Below are 21822 nucleotides of genomic sequence, written 5' to 3'. Positions count from 1 at the left end.
TATTGGCTATTACTTTTTAACTGTGATGATATATATTGTTATGGACATCCATTCTACTGTCAATATATATATATTGTTAAGTTCGGTTCCTCCATGAGGTCAAGGAGCACAAAGGAAAACAGAGCATGTTGCAGAGAATTGGGTCATTAATAAGAAATGCTATAAGGAGAGTCCCTGATTCAAGGGTTAAAACTTGACATTTTTGCAGACTAAGGAAATGTTGGCCCAAAATCCACCACCACCACTACCAATAAGACCACCACGGTCATCACCGGCGCCACAAACAAAAGCCATCTCTTTCACTACCACTAATGCTGTAACAAAACACAAATTTCTTTGTTCTTTTTTTTTTTTTTTTTAAATAGATAAATTACACTGACAGCCACTAAGATTTGTCTTTGATACAGTCTCCCTTTGATGTTTGATGGACTTGGGTTGTAATGAGGGGCCACTTTTCAGTGAGGTGAAGTTTCAAGTTCGAGTTAATAGAATGTCATCGACTTGCTATAGTAATTTATCTATTACCTACTAACATCCTACCATGTGGCACATAAAATAAAGGGTTTTCTCTCTCTCTCTCTCTCTCTCCTCTATTTTTTCTCAATATTGGGGCTACATTTTGGGTATAAAACTTGGTATTCAAATCTCATTCACCTCACATTATGAAAATGCTTAGCAAAAAAGATGCACTAACATTACAATCTTATTAAGACAACATAGCAAAGCCACAACAAACTGCAAAGATGAAATACAAAATTGAAAAATATAAAGCTAATCACTTCGAATTCTTTGGCAGTGGTGTGTTTGCAAACTGATATGTGGTGTGATGATCTTTTTCAAACATTCTAGGCCCTGCTACATCAAAGATCGGCACTGCATCAGAAATCTCTTTTAAATCATCTTCTGTAAGCTTCACTCTCAGGGCACCAATGTTCTCATCAAGGTTTTTAATCTTAGTTGTTCCTGCAAATGTACAATCAGATGTCAAATACTAACTTTACCATTCGAAATACAACATTTAGGAGCACATTTGGAAAGTTTTGGGTTTGTTTTCAAAATCTATTTTTGGAAAAATACTGAAAACTAGTGTGGTGAAATAAATACCAAAAATCAATAAGGATTCTCTCTCTCTCTCTCTCTCTCTCTCTCTCTCTCTCTCTCTCTCTCACATCCAGTTATTTCGTTTCCTTCCTCGTTACATTGTTTTGCTGCAAGTTACAGAACACTTGTAGAACAAAAATCAAACCCGATTTCTAAAATCTAACAATAAACATTCCAACAATAACATTAATTTAATCTTTCAATCTACCACTTTCCCTTCATAGTTGTTTGATTTCAAGAACTCAATACAAGAAGAGATTCCATGGTTCTTGAGCTGGTTTTGTTTTAACTTCCTAGAATTCTTAAATTGATTAACTTTGCCTTGATTGCATAAACATCCACTACACAAATCATTAAAACATTCTACACATCCAAATATTATTAAAAAAATTCACAAATTTTCAGAAAAACTAATCAAAAGTAATCATTCAATAGAAATCATGTTTAATTTAATTCAAAAGCAAAAAATCATATTTCGGCAAGGTTTACGTTGAATTGTAAGAAAGACCACAATCTCCTACTTATCAAACTTGTAGCATTTTTGACATAGCTTTTCTCACATTTACTTCATTACCAAGAAATCAAAATTTTGTGAGTCACTCACCAGGTATAGGTACCATATCATCCCTTTAATGAAGAATCCATGCAAGTGCGAGTTGAACAGGAGTGCAACTATGCTTCTTAGCCAACTCTTTTATTCCAAGATAAAATATCCTGTTGTGCTTTAAATTCTGCCCGGTAAACCTAGGATGTGATTGCTGATAGAAAGATTAAGTTAGTCATTCATTCATACAATTATTTGACTAACCAAAACGAGGAAATATCAGAATGAATTTGCACTCCATTTGTTTCAGCAAAAAATATTTTCCTCTGTTTGGTTGCGACCTTGGGACTAATGTACTACTAGTTGCTGTATTAGTGATGGCATTGATGGTTGTGGTAGGGCGGTGGAGGTGGAGATGGGGGAGGGGGTGGTAGTGCGGTGATGTTACTAAGACCTTAGTTTGGAAAACGTTTTCTACCTTCCAAAAACTTTAAAAATAATAATAACAATTCTACTTAAATAAGTTTGTTTTTTGTTGACCACAGAAAATGTTTTCTGTTGACTTTCGCTTTCTGCCGAAACAAACAGAACATTAGTTCAAAAAGATGATTTTTATCTGACAATAATTAAATTGAAAGAAAATAAAAGATAAAAATCCAGTTCAATACCATGAAGCTATTTGTAGGGACAGTCTCCACAACTGCCTTGCCACCAAAAAACCCATGAGCAGTGGGGGAATATGGAACTATTGCAATTCCAAGTTCCCTGATAACCAACACATGTTTTAGACAAAAATAAGGTCAAAGGAGAAAACAAAAGAAATTGGAAGTCTTATAAAAAATAAGAAAAATGGCTACAAGTTTAAGATGGAAATTCCAATAAAGAAGAAATCACAAAAAATGATTACAAGAATTTGGAGTTCAAACTGAAAGTAACGTGTCTTCTTATGATAAACATCTTTCTATAAGCAAAAAAGGGTGATTCAAAGCATGGGGCTCCCATTAAAGCGGTGCTTTTGAGGATTATGTTAATGAAGAGTAACAATTGGGCAGGAATCTCCAACATTTTGGATAAAATGCAAGTAAATTTTGGAAGCAAAATGAAGCACCTGCAAATCGGGATTATTTCTTCTTCAATGTCACGAGTCAAAAGGGAATACTCCATTTGTAAAGCAGTTATAGGATGAACAGCATGTGCCCTCCTTATTGTGTTTGGGCTTGCTTCTGATAAACCAATGTATTTGATTTTACCCTCTTCTGCCAATTTCTTAAGTTCCCCCATCTACCATTCATGAAGAAGATTCAGCATCAATCAGTAAATATTTCGAACATCACTTACATTTGAGGAAAGTATTCCAACTAATTCGAAATGAGTGGCTACTAAGGTACCATTCCTTTCACGAGAAAGAACAAAAAGAGAATCAATAAGAGAGTTGGCAGTTTTGTCAACAAAAAAAAAGGTTAAATTTTAGGGTCATCTTGTATATACAAACCTAAAATGTACAAAAATATTGACTAAAAACTGAAAAACTCACTAAAAACAAAGCCAGCTTAAAGTTGGGAGCCAAAAGAACAGGACTTGAGGGTGTGTTGATAAATGGAAAAAAGAAACAAGTCACTTACAGTCTCCTCTATAGGGACTGATGTGTCAATCCGATGTACATAGTAGAGATCAATGTAGTCCACACCAAGGCGCTTCAGGCTAGCCTCACAACAGGAGCGCACATATTGAACACTACCATTCACCACAACTTGAGTACGGTCAAGTTTGACTATTCCAAATTTTGTAGCTAATTGGATCTTTTCTCGAGGCAACTGCTTTAATGCCTGCAAGTTTTAGGATCTACAACTGAAATAACTAACACACAAAATACCCAAAAATAGATTCATTTTTTCTTTGAAAACAGCCAACAAAAAGATAATTTTCTAGACAACATCCACAGCATGTATCATATTCTACATATTTACACTCCATTCATTTCTACGGATTAGAAAATATTTTCATTCATATGTTTGATTACGACTTTGAAACTAATGTGTCAATGGTTGCAGTTGTGGTAGTGGTGGTGGGGTAGCAGCTGTGACTGGCAATGGTGGTGGTAGTGGTGGTGGTGATAGTGGTGGCTGTGGTAGTGAGGTGGCATTTGTAAGACTTTAGTCCAGAAAACGTTTTCTACATTTCAAAAGTATAAAATGTTTTTCTCCCCAAAAAAAGATTTGTTGTCAGATGTAGTCCAGAAAACACTATGGGCAACATAAAAAATAGGAACGGAAACAAAAAAGAATAAATGAAGGCAGAGAAAGTGTGATTAGAAAACTTGACTTGGAATATATGACAACATAGTGCCAATGGTCCTTTGTCCCAATGTAGAGCAGAGAAGAACTCAAGTTTCAGGAATTCTCAAAACAAACAATTTCAACGAAATCTTTCATTTTCTTAAAACTTATCAAGTTCAAATTCTTTATATTTCTCTATTAATAGAATACATTGAATGTAATAAATTTCTATAACCAAATTTCATAGCAAGCCCAAAATGCTCAGGTACCATATGAATGAAAGCATTACCTTTCCCACTAATATTTCATTAGCGTTGTCAGCCCCATAAATATCTGATGTATCAATGAAAGTGATTCCTTTACTGAATGCATACTTGATTATTGCAATGCCATCTTCTTCAGGGACGAGAGAATTGTACATACTAGTAAGCCCCATACAGCCGTAACCCAATTTTGAAACCTGGAAAAAAAAAATTAAAAATTAATGAGAAAGACACGTTGTCCATTTGCTATTGTAGTCCATTTTTGTTGATAAATCAAAGCTTTACAAGTAGTATTTCAACAGTACAAATTAGCTCAACTAATAAAATTCTTTGTATAGAACTTGAAAACTACATGACGGACAAAGCCCCAGTGTATATAACCCAGCCAGAAAAATATTTAAATAAATCAATAAAACTAATTTTTCAAGGCTGAAGAGGATTAAAAGCCTGATTTGAAGCCACTACTAAGGTTGAAATCCAATCTGAACATTTTCTGAAAATCCATCACTCTTTTCTTTTTCTTTTTTCAAGAACACCCATAAATTTTTTAACTGTTCACACTTTTTTATCCCCAAATTATAATTCGGTTAATTTAAAAGTCCACATCCAGTTATAAATAGCTGTTAACAGGTTCTCAAATTCGACACATCTTTCTTATTCATCAAACCACTCAGTTTAGATATAAAATTACAAATGCATTGCGTTTTGCACCCACCATTAACGTATATCTATTCTATTATATAAAGTGCACAAATCACTTGGTGTGAATCTTTGTCACATAATTTTGATTCTCAAAAACTTATAGCAACATTTTATTTTTCCCAAATATTTACATTTGATTAGCAGTTATTTGTTTTTAAAAATGTTTAAGAACTCTAAAACAATGTTTTAAAAATCAGACTAGTGAACAAACCGAAAAAGGGATCGGGTGGACGGGTCACCGGTTCAACCGTCGGGTTGAACCGGAATCAAACCGTAACGTAATAAATATATTAAAATTATATTTAAATAAAAATATAAGTAATAAAATTATAAATTAAAAATATTAAAAATATTAAATTATTTTAAATATTTGTCCTAATATTTTTTTTACCGAAAAATATAATAATATATTTTAAAATATTATTAATTTTAATTTTGGAAGAGGAAATTAAGTATTTAATATTCCCTTCATGTGATTTTAATTCAAATAATTTGATTGAAAGAAGAGTAAAAATTTTGGAGGGATATCAAAATTTCAATATTCCATCCAATACATTTGATTGAATCCCACATGGATTTCTTGAATTTTTTTGAAAGAATTTTTTTCTTATAAATAGGTGGAAACTTTCACAATAATTTAAAGCTCCTAATGGGATTCTTCACAAGAGGAAACCCTTGAAAGAGAGTTTCCGATTAAAATTTTCTTATATATTTATATTATATATATATATAAAATAAGAAAGAAAAAAAAATTACCTGAAATCAAAAAAAAAAAAAAAATCCAAATCCATCAACCCAGTGAACCGGCTCCGAGTCAGCCGGTTGAACCGTCGGTTTTCCCGGTTCTCTTTAAATAGGCCAATTTTTGGCTTCAAACGGTTTAGAGGGTATATCCAGACCAAAATCCCGACTAGTCGACGGTTCAACAAGTCAAACCTGCCGATCCAGTCCAATTATCAAAACCTTGCTCTAAAATAAGAGCTCTAATGGAGCTTTAGCAGATAATGGGTCTCATGTGATGTGCTGTTTTGGTCTTCTTTTTTTTTTCTTTTTTTTTTTTCACGTCACTAGAGCTGGGTTAGAGCTGGGTTAGAGCCCCAGCTCTAGAGCTCTGAATCATCACCCATTTGTTTGGATTAAAAAGTAAAATCAACTGTTGCTCATTACTCAATATAGACTTTCTCACTCTCATTACCTTCTATTTTGATTTTAAATTTTAATAAATTTTCATTTTCTTTTTCTCCTTCCATATTCAACTGGTTGATTTCATAGCACTCGCACCTTCTAATATATATATATATATATACACACAAAACAAAAGTAAAAGTTTGTTGATGATAATGTGATTGGAGTCTAAAGAATTGAAACAACATTTATATAGAAAATCAATTTATTAACTTTGTACGGGAAAGAAATAAACCTTCTCGTATAATCCTGTTGATCAAGTCTGCGCTCCTCCGTACGTCGTCGCTTTATTACCTGAAAACACAAACGTGAGCTAGCCGGCGGGTGTGTGCCGGAAACCTCTCCGATGCCTAAGTCAGTAAGCTTGACAAATAGACAAAAGCTCTGTGTATTCAGAAAGCAGAGTTGTGTGTTACCTCTCCAAAGGTGATGTTTGTGAGCTTTTATAGGTTTTGTGTGGCACAATCCTAGTAGGACTTCTACTCCTCCATGCAGAGTCCTCCTAGGATTTAACCTCCTGAAGGATAATCCTTATCCTCCAACACCCCCCTCACTGCTTAAACCAAGTGAGATGGTTATTACCATGGCCGAACTCTAACATGACCGAAGTAATCATGGCTATGCTGAGCCGTAGAGTAGGCCGAACTATCCTTAGTTCGGTTCTTCAATTTACTCCTCCTTATCTCGGTTCTCTCATGTACAACCCATGGCGTAATTAGACCGAACTAACATGTCATGACCGGTGTAACTTCCAAGACCGGTCTCACTTCAAAGTACTGTTTAGACTGATCTAACTTCGATCTTCTGCTGGACCGGACTAGATTCACGGCCTCAGGACCGGACTAACTTCAACATATCCACATGACCGGAGTAACTTACATGGCCATTTTACTCGACCCTTTGTACTTTGGCTCAAAACGGCCCATTACCCAGCTCGGCCCAATTTTCACAAAAATTACCCTCTCAATTGCCCCTTAATTCCATCTGCGCAGCATGATAGGGATTACCTGTCTATCAGCCGAGCTGAAGTTTTTAAGCCTTTCCAGCCGAGCTAAAACTCTTACGCCTTCCAGCCGAGCTAATTTCATACCGGGCTCTGCTTGTTTGATCAAAACGTCTCTTCAATCACAGCAACTGAATCGCTTCTTATTCCAATGACACGTGGCAGGCACTGATTGGCTCTCTGCAGTTGTCCCGCCGCCCTCGTACTTCGCAAAATTTGAACAGTTCCCGCCCTTCCACTTTCGTCCTTTTCACAAAACAATCTCCTCATCTTTAGTTTCATCACCGTATTTCTTATTTCCCTTATTCTTTCTATCAAGCTCCATTGCTCTCCAACTTTTGCAACTGTGAAGCTTGTTTCGTGTGCCTCTTTTACTGTCGTTGCTTCCATCTCTAGGTCTTCTACTTCAATCTGGTAAGCAAATCCATTTTTCTTGCTCTGTTTGTTCTCGTATTTGTTCAATCCATATTTTGTTTTGTGTGCTTTTTGTAAACACTTTTTCTGTTTTGCTTTGCTTCTGTACTTTTAACAATAGAACACATGAATATATGTAATATCATGTAGAAAACTAGTTTTTGATCCAGAATCATGATGCAACCGAACTAGGACACTGTTTAAGCTAGGTAAAAGTCTAGCCAGCTTACAACCGAACTTACACTTCATGTTTACACCAGTAGCTTTGAATAAGTCAAACCACTTCTTGCTAGACCTTAGCCGAGGTAACCAATCGAACTAAGTTTGCACTTAGCATACTGAGATACCTGAATTCCAACCGATCTTAGGCCTTCAGGGCTAAACCAGCTCTCAGTTTTCTAGACCGAACTCGGAAAGCTGCCCCTAGTCGATCAACCGGTCTAACAAAATTGTTTCCATAACCGATATATCGAGACGCTTGCCAAGGCCGAGCTGATAAAAGCCCTACTCAAACCGAGCTACCAATCACCTTGCAGAAACCGAGTTAGAACTTGTAGCATCCACATAGCCGAAGTAGGGTTCCTATTTTTTGTACTTTTATTTTGTAGCACGGTCCAATGATCTGTGTTTAACCCCTTTGTTTTCTACTTTGCAGACTTAGGTTGCCCAAGCACTCCTCTGCGCGCTCAACCGAGCTACTGAGACAATTTTTTGGACCGATCTTTAATTTATTCGTAAATTATACAATAAATGGGGAAGTATAGGTATCTAGTTGAGACGCCAGGTGGTCTAGCCGAATTTCGAAGGGATTATGGCATACCTGACGATGTACACCTTACCCTGGCAGAAAAAGATGTCATACCCTGGGGGAATGAAGGCTTTGTCCCCTACACCCTCTTGTCCATAATTGAGACCGGACTACGATTTCCAGTCCAACCCCTGATTTGTGAGTTCCTTAGGCAAACCAGACTATGTCCAACCCAACTGTCCACCAATTCATACCGTATAATAATGGGAATAGCCGAACTAAACCGCCAAGCCGGTCTCAACCTCGGTCTGGCCAAAATCTTCCACCAATACTCCATTGGTTCAAAAGAAGATGGGTGGGTCTACTATTTAAGAATACGCCGTCGCCGAGAGAAAATAATAAAATATACACCGGATAAAGACTTAAATGATGACGATTTTTTCTGGGTGTCTGGGAACTTTGAGGATCACCAAGCCCAGATTCCTGGCCGACGTATAAACTGGAAAAAAGGAGAACCCGGTATATTTACTTCGGTTTTCTTGCGTGCTTTACTGTATTTCGGTTTTTCAATCTTTCAGCCGAACTAACAGTTGTCTTCTTTCGCAGATTCTGCCCACCTTCATTCTCTATACAGCTACCCCGATCTAGCGACCTTGCACGCCGCACTACGATATCCAGAACGTAGTTGGGCCAAGCTGCTAAAGTTCAAGCCGACCTACAGATACAGCAGCCGTCAAAAAGTGAGAGTGACCGACTTTCTGCTAGAGGAGGCCCCAGAACCGGACCCAACCTTGCCAGAAATCAGACTAATCCCACTGACCGCTGAAGAAGAAATGGCTAAAAGGAACAGAGTAAGGGCGCTTTTAACTGAAACTAACAGACCCGAGGTACCACAAATCGGTCAGACGACTGAGACCGTGGTAGCCCTTCCATCCCAGCAGCCATCCTCATCTCGGCCGAACAAGGATGCCCAGACAAGCCAAACCGAGCACCGCCTAGTTGACGAAGACGAGTCCATCCTTCCACCAAGCCCTCAACCCATCCTTCAACCAGAGCAATCTGACCGAGCTGACTCCTCCAAATGGGCTCCAATTCTGACCTTTCAAAACCAAAATATCCTGGAAACTGACTTGGTTGTTGCTGAGAAGGATCACTTGATGGCTTTCAATCTAGCCAAGAGTGTTTGCCTTCCAAAAGATATGGAGCACCACAATAAGTAACTAAACACCGAGCTGAAGGCCATCCGGTCATCAACAAAATCAATGATCCTGGTAGGTGGCTCTCTGTTTTCTTTGTCTAACTTTTTCCCAACTGTTAGTCCGGCTAAAGAGAGTTATTATTTTGCAGGCCATTCAGAAGAACAACATTGCACATAGGAAAGTGCTGGAGCTCCGGAAAACAACGAGACAAGCAATGGCGGAAGCCGAAGCCAAGACTGCCGAACTAAAACGTTCTCAACAAAGGATGGCTGAGCTGGAGGCCGAGGTAACACGTCTAACCGGACTAGTTGCCTCGGCTGACAGTGATAAACGGCGAGCTGTTACCGAAGTGAAAGACAAATATTTGTGAGAGATGGCACAGCTTGAGGACGCTAAAGACGCCGAAATAACAGTTTTGAAGAAGAAGGCTGAGGACGCCGTGGTGAAGGGTTTCAAGGATGGCGAGGCTGCGTACATCCAACAGTGTGAAGCTGCGAAGGACTTGTTCTTCAAATGCGGCTGGAGGGGTGCTGTGGAGCAGCTCGGTTGTGGGCCTGACACCGATGTCTACAATGCTCCGCAGTATTTCATTCCAGCCTCACTGGCGGAGTATGCTGCCAACCTCCAGAAACAGTTTCTTGATGCGTCTGACGATGAAGAAGAAGATGAGCAAACTGAGACTCTGGTTGTTAACGCAGCTGTCAACGATCAATTAGCTCGGTTGGAGCCAGTAGTTGAAGACTTGACGACCGAAAATGTGCTTCCAGCAGAGACCATGCTTCCAACTGAGACTGTTCGTCCCTCTGAAACTGGAGTTGGTGTTGAAATTGAAGCCGATCTCGATGATCTTTTTGACTAATTTTGTATTTTTCATTTTCTTGGACTTGTAATCGGGCTAAGGACCCCCCTTTTGTACTTGCTTTTTGATGAATGAAAATTTTCTTGAACTTTTACTTCGATTGATCTGTATGTTTGTACTTGTAATGACTTCCATGATCTTTTTACTTCCAACTGTTATCTCGGTTTTAGCTGGTCAATCTAACTATGCTTACTAGCCAACCACTCTTTAGCTGACATAATTACTTCGGCTGAGGAGTACAAAGAGTTAGTTTAATCCAGCTAACCACTCTTCAGCCATACCCTTACTTCGACTGAAGAGTACAAGGAGTTGGTTTAATCCGGCCAACCACTCTTCAGCCATACCCTTACTTCGGCTGAAGAATACAAAGAGTTGGTTTAATCCAGCCAACCACTCTTCAGCCATACCCTTACTTCGGCTGAAGAGTACAAAGAGTTGGTTTAATCCAGCCAACCTCTAAGTTAGTTTTTTCAGCCAACTTAGAATAATGTTTGGTTATTCCGACCAAACGTCCTGCAGCCTGGATCCTTATCCTGGGCTTAGGAAGGGTGTTGGTTTAATCCAGCCAATCTCTAAGTTAGTTTTTCCAGCCAACTTAGAATAATGTTTGGTTATTCCGACCAAACGTCCTGCAGCCTAGATCCTTATCCTGGCTTAGGAAGGGCATTGGTTTAATCCAGCCAACCTCTAAGTTAGTTTTTCCAGCCAACTTAGAATAATGTTTGGTTATTCCGACCAAACGTCCTGCAGCCTGGATCCTTATCCTGGGCTTAGGAAGGGTGTTGGTTTAATCCAGCCAACTTCTAAGTTAGTTTTTCCAGCCAACTTAGAATAATGTTTGGTTATTCTGACCAAACGTCCTGCAGCCTGGATCCTTATTCTGGCTTAGGAAGGGTGTTGGTTTAATATCCAGCCAACCTCTAAGTTAGTTTTTCCAGCCAACTTAGAATAATGTTTGCAATATTCCTAACTTCACTAAAGCTAACTTTTACAAAGAACAACTTATGCTGAAAAGAATCGATTTGTTTTATTGAGGAAAGAAAAAATTACACGTGTTTGAAAGAGGAAAGCTAAAAATAAAATAACTTGAGATTGACGGTGTTCCATGGTCTAGGGATTGCTTTGCCATCCTTGTCTTCTAGGTGGTATGCCCCTTTGCCTGCTAACCTAACCACTTTGTAAGGACCTTCCCAATTAGGCCCTAGCTTGCCATCTCCCGGTATCAAGGTGTTTCCCATCACTTTGCGCAGTACCCAATCTCCGATCTTGAATTGTCTTGGATGCACCGTTTTGTTGTATTTCCTGGATAACTCTTGTTGGTACGAGGCAATGTGAACCAGTGCTCTTTCTCTTCTTTCTTCCGCAAGGTCGAGCTCCAATGTTATGGCTTCTCCATTCAAGTCGGGATCAAAATTTTCGCTTCAAATTGTGGGGAGGCCAACTTCCTGTGGGATTACTGCTTCCATTCCGTAGGCTAAGGAGAATGGTGTTTCCCCTGTTGATCATCGAGGTGTGGTGAGATAAGCCCATAAAACATGAGGAAGTTCTTCCGCCCATTTGCCTTTGGCTTTCTCCAACCTTTTTTTCAACCCATCCAAGACTACCTTGTTTGAAGCTTCTACCTATCCATTTGCTTGGGGATATGCCGGTGTAGAATTATAGAACTCTATCTTGTATTCTTCACAAAAGCCTCTGAAGATTCTGCCGTCGAACTGAATGCCATTGTCTGAGATTAGGGCTTTTGGTATGCCAAACCGAGTGATGATGTTTTGCCAGACGAACTTCTTCACATCTCTTTCCTTAATTGATGCCAATGCTTCTGCTTCCACCCACTTTGTGAAGTAGTCTGTTGCTGCGAGAAAGAACTTTCTATTGCCAGGTGCTGTTGGAAATGGTCCTACTATGTCCAAGCCCCACATTGCGAAAGGCCATGGGCTAGTTAATGGTAGGAGTTCTCTTGCTGGTTGATGTATTTGGTGTGCGAATTTTTGGCATTTCTCACACTTCTTCACATATTTCTCTGAGTCTGCCTCCATGTATGGCCACCAGTATCCTTGTGAAATGGCCCTGTAAGCTAGCGATCTTCCTCCTTGATGGCTTCCGCACACCCCTTCGTGTATCTCATACAAGAATGCTTCCACTTTGCTGGGGTGGACACACTTTAGATAGGGTCCTGAGAACGACTTTTTGTATAATGCCAAAGATGGGGAGAGCCAAAATCGCTGTGACTTTGCTCTAATTTTGTTGGCTTCTTTCTTTTCTTCCGGTAGGACACCGTCTTTCAAGAATAGTATGATGGGATCCATCCATGAGGGGCCTAGTTCTGCGCAACATACTTCTTCTGCTTTAGGGTCCTCAATGCTTGGTCTAGGTAGGTAGTCGATCAGTAGTGGATGAGGGATGGAGGTGTCTGCCATTGAGGCGAAGCCTGCTAGTTCGTCTGCTCTGCTGTTCTCCTCCCTGCCTATCTGTTCTATCCTCACTACTTCAAATTTCTTGATTTCTGTTCTGACCAATTCTTGGCACTTGGCCATTCTATCATCCTTTGCTTCATAGTTGCCGGAAATTTGGTTTACCACCAACTGTGAGTCGCTGTAGACCATTAATTCGGTGGCCTTCATGTGGTATGCTGATTTGAGTCCTGCAAGCAGTGCTTCATATTCCGCTTCGTTGTTTGATGCTGAGAAGCCAAGGTTGATTGCTTGCTCCACAACCAGGGCGTTTGGTAAGATGAGGACTATGCCAAGCCCTGCACCATGCCGGTTGGATTCTCCATCCACAAAGAGCTTCCACATCTCACCAACGAACAATTTCCAGCAAGTGGAGGGGTCGGATGATGTCGTGGGGTCAAGAATGTTGCTGGCGTTTTCTTCAAGGTCCATGCTTGCTGTCTGCCCCTCGCTATCTGATCGAACCAAGTCTTTATTTGTTGGTGAGTCTTGGTTTGTTGAAGCTTTGTTTGCTTCTTCCTTGCTGTCGTTAGTCTGGTCTGCCTTGGAGTCTGACTGAGTACCTTGTGCTAGGGGTTGCGCTATTCCGGCGTCAACTTCCATCCCTAGTTCGGTTGTGTCAGTTAGGTCGACTGGGCAGATATGATGACTTCCAAGAGTAAACTCTGCGACGAAGTCTGCCAAAGATTGGGCCTTTACTGCGGTTCTAGGTTGGAATTTGACGTCAAATTGTCCCAGCTCTACTGCCCACTTCAAAATTCGCCCAGAAAAGTTCGCCCTCTCAAACAAAGATTTTAGTGGGAAAGCTGTGAGGACGACTATGGTGTGGGCGTGAAAGTAGTGTGCCAATTTCCTGGAGGCCATCATCAAGGCTAATGCCAGTTTTTCCAGTGGCAAATACCTTGTTTCGGCTCTCAACAATGTCTTGCTGACATAATAGACGGGCAGATGTTGAATTCCTTCCACACGGACCAACACTGCGCTAATTGCATGCTGAGAGACTGCAAGGTATAGGAAGAGTTCTTCTCCTGGTATTGGGGTGACCAGCAATGGTGGAGAGGTCATGTATTCTTTCAGGCTTTCCAGTGCTTGGTCGCATTCTTCGTCCCATTCGAACTTGGCTTTTAAAGCTGGAAAGAATGATCGTAGTCTGTCTGACGATCGGCTTATGAAGCGATTGAGCGCGGCCGCCATGCCGGTGAGATGCTGTACTTCTTTTACTGAGTTTGGTCTCTCCAAATCTTGAATTGCTTTGATCTGGGAGGGGTCCGCTTCTATACCCCGGTTGGTCACAAGGAAGCCTAGGAATTTGCCAGATCCTATTCCGAATGCACACTTGGAGGCATTGAGGCGCAACTTGTGCTTTTTCAGGATTTCAAACATCTCTCCTAGGTCCTTGAGATGGTCATTCTCATCCTTGCTTTTGACCACCATGTCGTCGATGTACGCCTCCATCGTTCTTCCTAACAATTGTTCAAACATCTTGGTGATCATTCGTTGGAATGTTGCCCCTACGTTCTTTAGGCCAAATGGCATGACCTTGTAACAATATAGTCCTCTTGGCATTGTAAAGGATGTGACCTCCTGGTCTGGTTCATGCATGGCGATTTGGTGGTAGCCTCTGTATGCATCCAGAAAATTGAGTCGGTTGTGCCCCGCCGTTAGGTCTACCAGTTGATCTATCCGTGGTAGAGGAAATCTATCTTTTGGGCACGCCTTGTTGACTGTTTTATAGTCGACGCAGACACGCCATTTGCCATTCTTTTTTGGTACTACGACTGTGTTGGAGATCCATCTTGGGTAGTGCACTTCTCTAATTGCTCCTGCCTCCAGCAGGTTACCTACTTCTTCCGACACTATTTCGGCATGGTGAAGTGCCGATCTGCGAGTGCGCTGAATGACTGGTCTGGCGGATGGGTGGACATTGAGTTGGTGATAGATGAAGTTTGGATCAATGCCTGGCATGTCGTAGGGTGTCCAGGCGAACACTTCGATGTTAGAGGTTAAGAATTCCAAGACCTCTAATCTCTCAGTGCTGGACAACGACGAACCAAGAAAAAAGAACTTATCTGGGTTCTTTTCATCTATTTTTACCTCTACCAAGTGCTCCACTGCTTTCTGATCCGCCGCTTTGCCGACATCTGCGAATAGCTCATTACTCTCAGGTTCTTCCACTGAATGAACGTATCCTTTGGCAGCGCGGCTGCCATTCACCGTGACGAAGCATTGCTTCGACATGATTTGATCTCCATAGACTTCTTCAATTACACCGGTGTCGTTGGGGAACCGCATTACTTGGTGGTAGGATGACGCCACCGATCGCATGGCATGCAGCCATGTTCTGCCCAAGATGATGTTGTAAATGGAGGGGACCTTCAATACCCAGAACTCCACTTGTTTTGTCACGCTTCCTGCTCTAACTGGAAGAATTATTTTGCCGACGGGCCATTCTGGCATAGAGTTGAATCCAATTAGGGGCGATACAGCAGGCGCCAAGTCTTTGTCTTGTAGCTTCAGTTGTTTAAATGTTTCGTAGTACATGATTTCACATGAACTACCTTGGTCAATCAGAATCCGCTTGACGTCAAAATCCTTGACTTAGAGAGTGACGACCAGGGCATCATTGTGAGGGCAATATATCCGTTCTAAGTCTTTATCCGAGAAAGACATGACGTTTGTGGCCTCTGTCTTCCCCTTCTTGATGGCAAGTTGGGCACTTAGCACCTCTCTTAAGTGTTCAGCCTTTTTTATCGATCCCCTGAGCTCGCATACACGCTCAGGTTCAAAGACTCCGTGTATCACATTGATAATGCCTTGAGGTGGTGCATCGACTGGCATCCCGTTGGAGTTATTGTGGTCCTGGGGGGCTGGTTGCGTCCCTCCTTCAATGTATTTATCCAAGTGTCCTTCTGCCACCAACTCCTCCAGGTGTTGTCTCAATAGCGTGCAATTCTCAGTGCGATGTCCTTTTTCTTTATGGAAGGTGCACCGTGATCTTTCGTCATAGTCCTTTTGTGCTTCCCCTAGTTTGGCTGGCCATCTGACGAAAGGCTCATCTCTTATTTCACTTAGAATCCGATATATCGGTTTCTTGAACACCGTGGTCATGGAAGTGCGAATTCTCAATCATCTTTTATCCGGGTCTTCTCCGTTATCTCGTCTGCCACGTCCGTTTCTGTTCGGTCGATCTACCGTATTAACCTTTGCTAAGGTCTTCTTTTCTGGTACTGTGGTCGCCCCAGATTTTGCTTTGGCACGTGTGCTATCCTCTTCTACCCTGATGTGCTGATGCACTCTTTCCATCAAGGCTTCCATAGTGAGGGGTGGCGTCATGGTGATCGAGTCCCTTAGTCTATTTCCGACTGGAAGGCCTCTTTTATACTGTGCAATGGCGAGATTGGTAGGGCAGTCCCCAATCTGATTGAATGTCTCCCAGTAGCGACTATTGTAGGATCTTAGGGTCTCTTTATCGCCCATGTCGATGGAGAGCAATTGGTCAATCTCCACCGGGGTTTTAGTGTTCGTTCAGAACCTTGTTACGAACACCTCTGCCAATTGCGCCCAAGAGGCTATGCTGCCCTCTGGAAGTTTCTCGAACCAAGTCAAGCCTAGGTCGCCAAGGCTTGATGGGAAGAGTATGCACATTAAGGCCTCGTTTCGCCTGTATACAGCCATGACCTGGCGAAACTGGCTCAAGTGTGAGTAGGGGTCCGTCTTCCCTTCATATGTAGTGAATTTGGGCTGAAGGAAGCCTGATAGTAGGGGCGCGTTTTCAATCGCCGGAACAAACGGCGAGGTCTGCAGCCTTGCTAATGCTTTGTCCGTTGGTTCGTAGGTAGGGCGCGGTATTGGCATTCCAACCTCGATGCTCCCATGCATTCGAGGAGCCAACTGCTGTAAGGCAGAAACTCTGTGTGGATCCCGTGCCCTGGCATCCTCCTTGCATCGTGCTCTTTCTTCGAGCACGGTTCGTAAGTCGGATGATCTGGGTAACTCCGTCTGTCTAGATCTGGTTTGGTGCGTATGGGAGGGCCAATACGTGCTTCCTTCAGTGTATGATCTTTCAGATCTCGTTCTCTCAGATCTGGAGTGACGAGTTCTGGACGACCTGGATTGAGTATCGCCTATCCTGAGGCTTCTGCTCTCTCCTTGCGAGGGTGTGGTATTCCTACTACGATTTTCTGAGTGGCAAGGGGGCGTCTTGTTTTTGCGCCCCTCTCCTGTCGCCACTTCTTTTTTCTTCATCTGGCGCTTCAGGGCTTCCATGTCGGCCGCCATCTTTCTTATCAATTCGTCTTGCTCCTTTACGCGGTCCTCCAAAACTTGAGGATCAATCCTCCGTCTTTGTCTGTCAGGACTTTGTGAGTGAGAGTGACGGGGGCTGTGTGTCCGTCTTCCCCTAGTATCTCTCCTGGGGTTATGTCGTTAGGGTTCCAAATCTGCCATGGGAGGGATAGAAGGTAGTCCTTCACGCCTGGCCCCCCCATCTGGTGTTTGCCCGTCGATGGCGGACTGTGGTAATTCTTCATTGTGCGCCATTGTTCCTCAAGAGGCAAAGCTTGATCAAGAGGTTTTGTCCTGTCTGTTATTCCCACAGACGGCGCCAATTGTATGGGAAAGAAATAAACCTTCTCGTATAATCCTGTTGATCAAGTCTGCGCTCCTCCGTATGTCGTCACTTTATCACCTGAAAACACAAACGTGAGCTAGCCGGCGGGTGTGTGCCGGAAACCTCTCCGATGCCTAAGTCAGTAAGCTTGACAAATAGACAAAAGCTCTGTGTATTCAGAAAGCAGAGTTGTGTGTTACCTCTCCAAAGGTGATGTTTGTGAGCTTTTATAGGTTTTGTGTGGCACAATCCTAGTAGGACTTCTACTCCTCCATGTAGAGTCCTCCTAGGATTTAACCTCCTGAAGGATAATCCTTATCCTCCAACACCCCCCTCACTGCTTAAACCAAGTGAGATGGTTATTACCATGGCTGAACTCCAACATGACCGAAGTAATCATGGCTATGCTGAGCCGCAGAGTAGGTCGAACTATCCTTAGTTCGGTTCTTCAATTTACTCCTCCTTATCTCGGTTCTCTCATGTACAACCCATGGCGTAGTTAGACCGAACTAACATGTCATGACCAGTGTAACTTCCAAGACCGGTCTCACTCCAAAGTACTGTTTAGACTGATCTAACTTCGATCTTCTGCTGGACCGGACTAGATTCATGGCCTCAGGACCGGACTAACTTCAATATATCCACACGACCAGAGTAACTTACATGGCCATTTTACTCGGCCCTTTGTACTTCGGCTCAAAACAGCCCATTACCCAGCTCGGCCCAATTTTCACAAAAATTACCCTCTCAAACTTATTGACTTATTTCAATCATATCAAACATTTATTTTTTTTTATATGTATTTTCAGGATAAAAAAAAACAATAAAAAAAATATGACATACCCAAAACAATCCTCAAACAGAAACATTACATTACCAAGTATGGGTGGGAATTTGAAAAGGGTAAATAGGGTTTTTTGGTTCGGTTACCTCAAGCCCGTGAGTTCCAAGTCTAACTTTGGACATCTGAAAATCAGTCATCTTTCTTCTTCCTCTGCTTCTCAACTCTACAATGCAATGCATTCCTACATATATAGGTGAGGGTTTTTGCTGACGTCATGGATCGCGTCACAGTCCAGCTTTTTCAGTGATTTTTGATATGCTGATGTCACGCATGACGTTATTGTTCTTCTCGTCAACGGAGGTAACAAATAAATAAACAAAAATATAACAAGGAGTTATTTTCCCAATTTATTTTTAAAATAAAATATAATAAAATAATGTAATTACAATATACACTGCACAAAGAAATTTCAAAAGTGAACCAATCATGAAGGTTGCTTGAATTTAGAGTTTTTCTAATTAAGTTTTCACGTGGGTAGAAATTCATATTGTAGATCTTAGTGAGGTTTTCTTGATTTTTTTGCATTTCCCACATTGCACTTCTATCATTTGTAAATGGATTTTTCTTAAGTGTGCCTTGCATATGGTATGCAAGGCACTTATACCCTTCTATTTTGCATTTACATATTTGTATGTATTGGGTTATATCAAAATATTTGAAAACTTACACATTGGTGACCTGCTAAGCAGGTCACTTTCTAGGTAAATTAATAAAATAATATATTATATGACTAAATGTGTAAATGGTCACAAAAAATGTATAAGTTTTCACAAAAGGGGTATATTTTCACGAAAGGCGTAAGGAATTTCAGAAAAAGGCGTAACTTATTTCTGAAAAGTTACACATTTTTCTGAAAACTTACGCCTTCTGTGAAATCATTTACACCTTTTATGAACACTTACTCCTTTTGTGAGTTGACTTACCAAAGGTGTAAACAAACGAAAACTTATACATTTTGCTTAAGCTTATACCTTTTCGTGAAAATACTTACACCATTTTTTGAAAAGTTACTCCTTTTGTGTAAGAATTTTTGGCATAACAGTTATACCTTCTCTTCGAACTTACACTTTTTGTGGAAGCCCAACTTAAAGCCTTTTCGGAAGTCACTTATACCTTTTGTGAAAAAATAAATTCATCAAATTTACACCTTTTGCTTCAGCTTATACCTTTTCGTGGAAGTGCTTATATTTTTTTTGAAAAGTTGCTCCTTTTGTGTAAGAATTTTTGGCATAAGATTTATACATTTTGCTTCGAACTTACACCTTTTGTGGAAGCCCAACTTAAAGCTTTTCGGAAGTCACTTATACCTTTTGTGAAAAAATAAATTCATCAAATTTACACCTTTTGCTTCAGCTTATACCTTTTCGTGGAAGTGCTTATATTTTTTTTTTGAAAAGTTACTCCTTTTGTGAAATAATTTTTGTCATAAAATTTATACTTTTTCTTCAAACTTACACCTTTTGTGAAAGAGTATATAAGCACAAAAGTATAAATGTTATGCCAAAAATTCTTACACAAAAGGAGTAACATTTCAAAAATGGTGTAAGTCTTTTCAGGAAAAGGTGTAAGCTTAAGCAAAAGGTGCAAATTTCATGAATTTTTTTTTTCACAAAAGGTATAAGTGACTTCTGAAATAGCTTTAAGTTGGGCTTTCACAAAAGGTATAAGTTCGAAGAAAAAGTATAAATCTTATGCCAACAATTATTACACAAAAGGAGTAACTTTTCAAAAATGGTGTAAATATTTTCACGAAAAGTATGAAGGAGTAACATTTCAAAGTGTTGATAACCAGAAAAGGAGTAACAAAGGGTTCATTTCAAAATGTTCGTAAACACAGAAGGAGTGACATATGTTCATCTCAAAGTAGTAAACACAAAAGGAGTAACATTTCGAAGTGTTCATAAACCAATTGAGACAACCACTGAACAAATCAAAGGGTCGTGACCCCCGCTGACCACCCAAGCGTCGGTGGGCTCCGGTGCTCACAGCCTTCTGAGATCGGCACCTCCACTGGCACTGCCGCCGCAAATCAAAGGTTTTTTGAAAGATTGGCTATCGATCTTGGTCTCTCTGTGTCGATGTCAGTCTCTCTCTGTCGATCCCTGTTTATCTCGGTCTGTCTCTAGCGATCTTGGTCTGTCTGTGTCCATGTGGGTATCTTCTCTGTTGATCTCTGTCGATTTCGGTCCCTCTGTCGATCAGTGTCCATCTAGGTCTCTATGTCTGTTGATCTCAGTCTCTCTCTCTCTCTCTCTCTCTCTCTCTCTCTCTCTCTGTCCGTTGCTCTATATTAAAAATGGTTCTCTTTTACATTGACATACTTGGTTGGATTTGGGCTCAGAGTCGCTATTCCAAGCCCTCCCAGACTCGTCTTCTCTGAAATGGAGTTCTACTGGGAGAAAGGCCAAGCCCTCCGAAACGCCCTTCTCTCTCACATTGCCATTATCTGAACAAGACAAATACAGTGTGATTGGATTTTAGGAACTTACAAAAAAAATGGAACTTAGACGTTTTGCGAAGTTACTTACATCTCTTTATGGCATAAGATTTATATTTTTTCTTCAAACTTACACCGTTTGTGAAAGCCCAACTTAAAGCTTTTTCGGAAGTCACTTATACCTTTTGTGAAAAAAAAAAATTCATCAAATTCACAAATTTTGGTTAAGGTTATAGCTTTTCGTGGAAGTGCTTACACTATTTCTAAAAACTTACTCCTTTTGTGTAAAAATTTTTGTCATAAGATTTATACGTTTTCTCCGAACTTACACCTTTTGTGAAAGTCCAACTTAAAGATTTTTCAGAAGTCACTTATACCTTTTATGACAAAATAAATTCATCAAATTTACACCTTTTGCTTAAGCTTATATCTTTTCGTGGAAGTGCTTATATTTTTTTTGAAAAGTTACTCCTTTTGTGTAAGATTTTTTGGCATAACATTTATACCTTTTCTTCGAAACTTACACCTTTTGTGAAAGCCCAACTTAAAGCTTTTTCGGAAGTCACTTATACCTTTTGTGAAAAACTAAATTCATCAAATTTACACCTTTTGCTTAAGCTTATACCTTTTCGTAGAACTGCTTATATTTTTTTTGAAAAGTTACTCCTTTTGTGTAAGAATTTTTGGCATAAGATTTATACCTTTTCTTCGAACTTACACCTTTTGTGAAAGCCCAACTTAAAGGTTTTTCGGAAGTCACTTATACCTTTTGTGAAAAAATAAATTCATCAAATTTACACCTTTTGCTTAAGCTTATACCTTTTCGTGAAACTGCTTATATTTTTTTTGAAAACTTACTCCTTTTGTGTAAGAATTTTTGGCATAACATTTATACCTTTTCTTCGAACTTACACCTTTTGTGAAAGCCCAACTTAAAGGTTTTTCGAAAGTCACTTATACCTTTTGTGAAAAAATAAATTCATCAAATTTACACCTTTTGCTTAAGCTTATACCTTTTCGTGGAAGTGCTTATATTTTTTTTTGAAAAGTTACTCCTTTTGTGTAAGAGTTTTTGGCATAAGATTTATACCTTTTGCTTAGAACTTACACCTTTTGTGGAAGCCCAACTTAAAGCTTTTTCGGAAGTGCTTATATTTTTTTGAAAAAGTTACTCCTTTTGTGTAAGAA

At 40.3% G+C, this 21822-nt stretch overlaps 1 pseudogene across 1 annotated transcript; it reads right to left on the bottom strand.

Annotated features, from left to right (window-relative positions):
- Positions 1-632: 632 nt before the first annotated feature.
- On the bottom strand, positions 633-18350 carry LOC114319372 (putative aldo-keto reductase 1; annotated as a pseudogene). The gene is made up of 7 exons (XR_014330257.1): positions 18284-18350; positions 4211-4381; positions 3268-3471; positions 2754-2926; positions 2314-2410; positions 1706-1859; positions 633-963 (listed from the first exon to the last, which is right to left on the bottom strand). The product of XR_014330257.1 is annotated as a putative aldo-keto reductase 1 (transcript).
- Between the last annotated feature and the right edge of the window lie 3472 nt (positions 18351-21822).

The sequence above is a fragment of the Camellia sinensis genome, chromosome 5 (assembly GCF_055761805.1).
Source record: "Camellia sinensis isolate YWXY chromosome 5, ASM5576180v1, whole genome shotgun sequence".
NCBI lineage: Eukaryota > Viridiplantae > Streptophyta > Magnoliopsida > Ericales > Theaceae > Camellia > Camellia sinensis.
The sequence above is the reverse complement of the archived record's forward strand: the minus strand, read 5'-3'. Positions and strand labels throughout refer to the sequence as shown.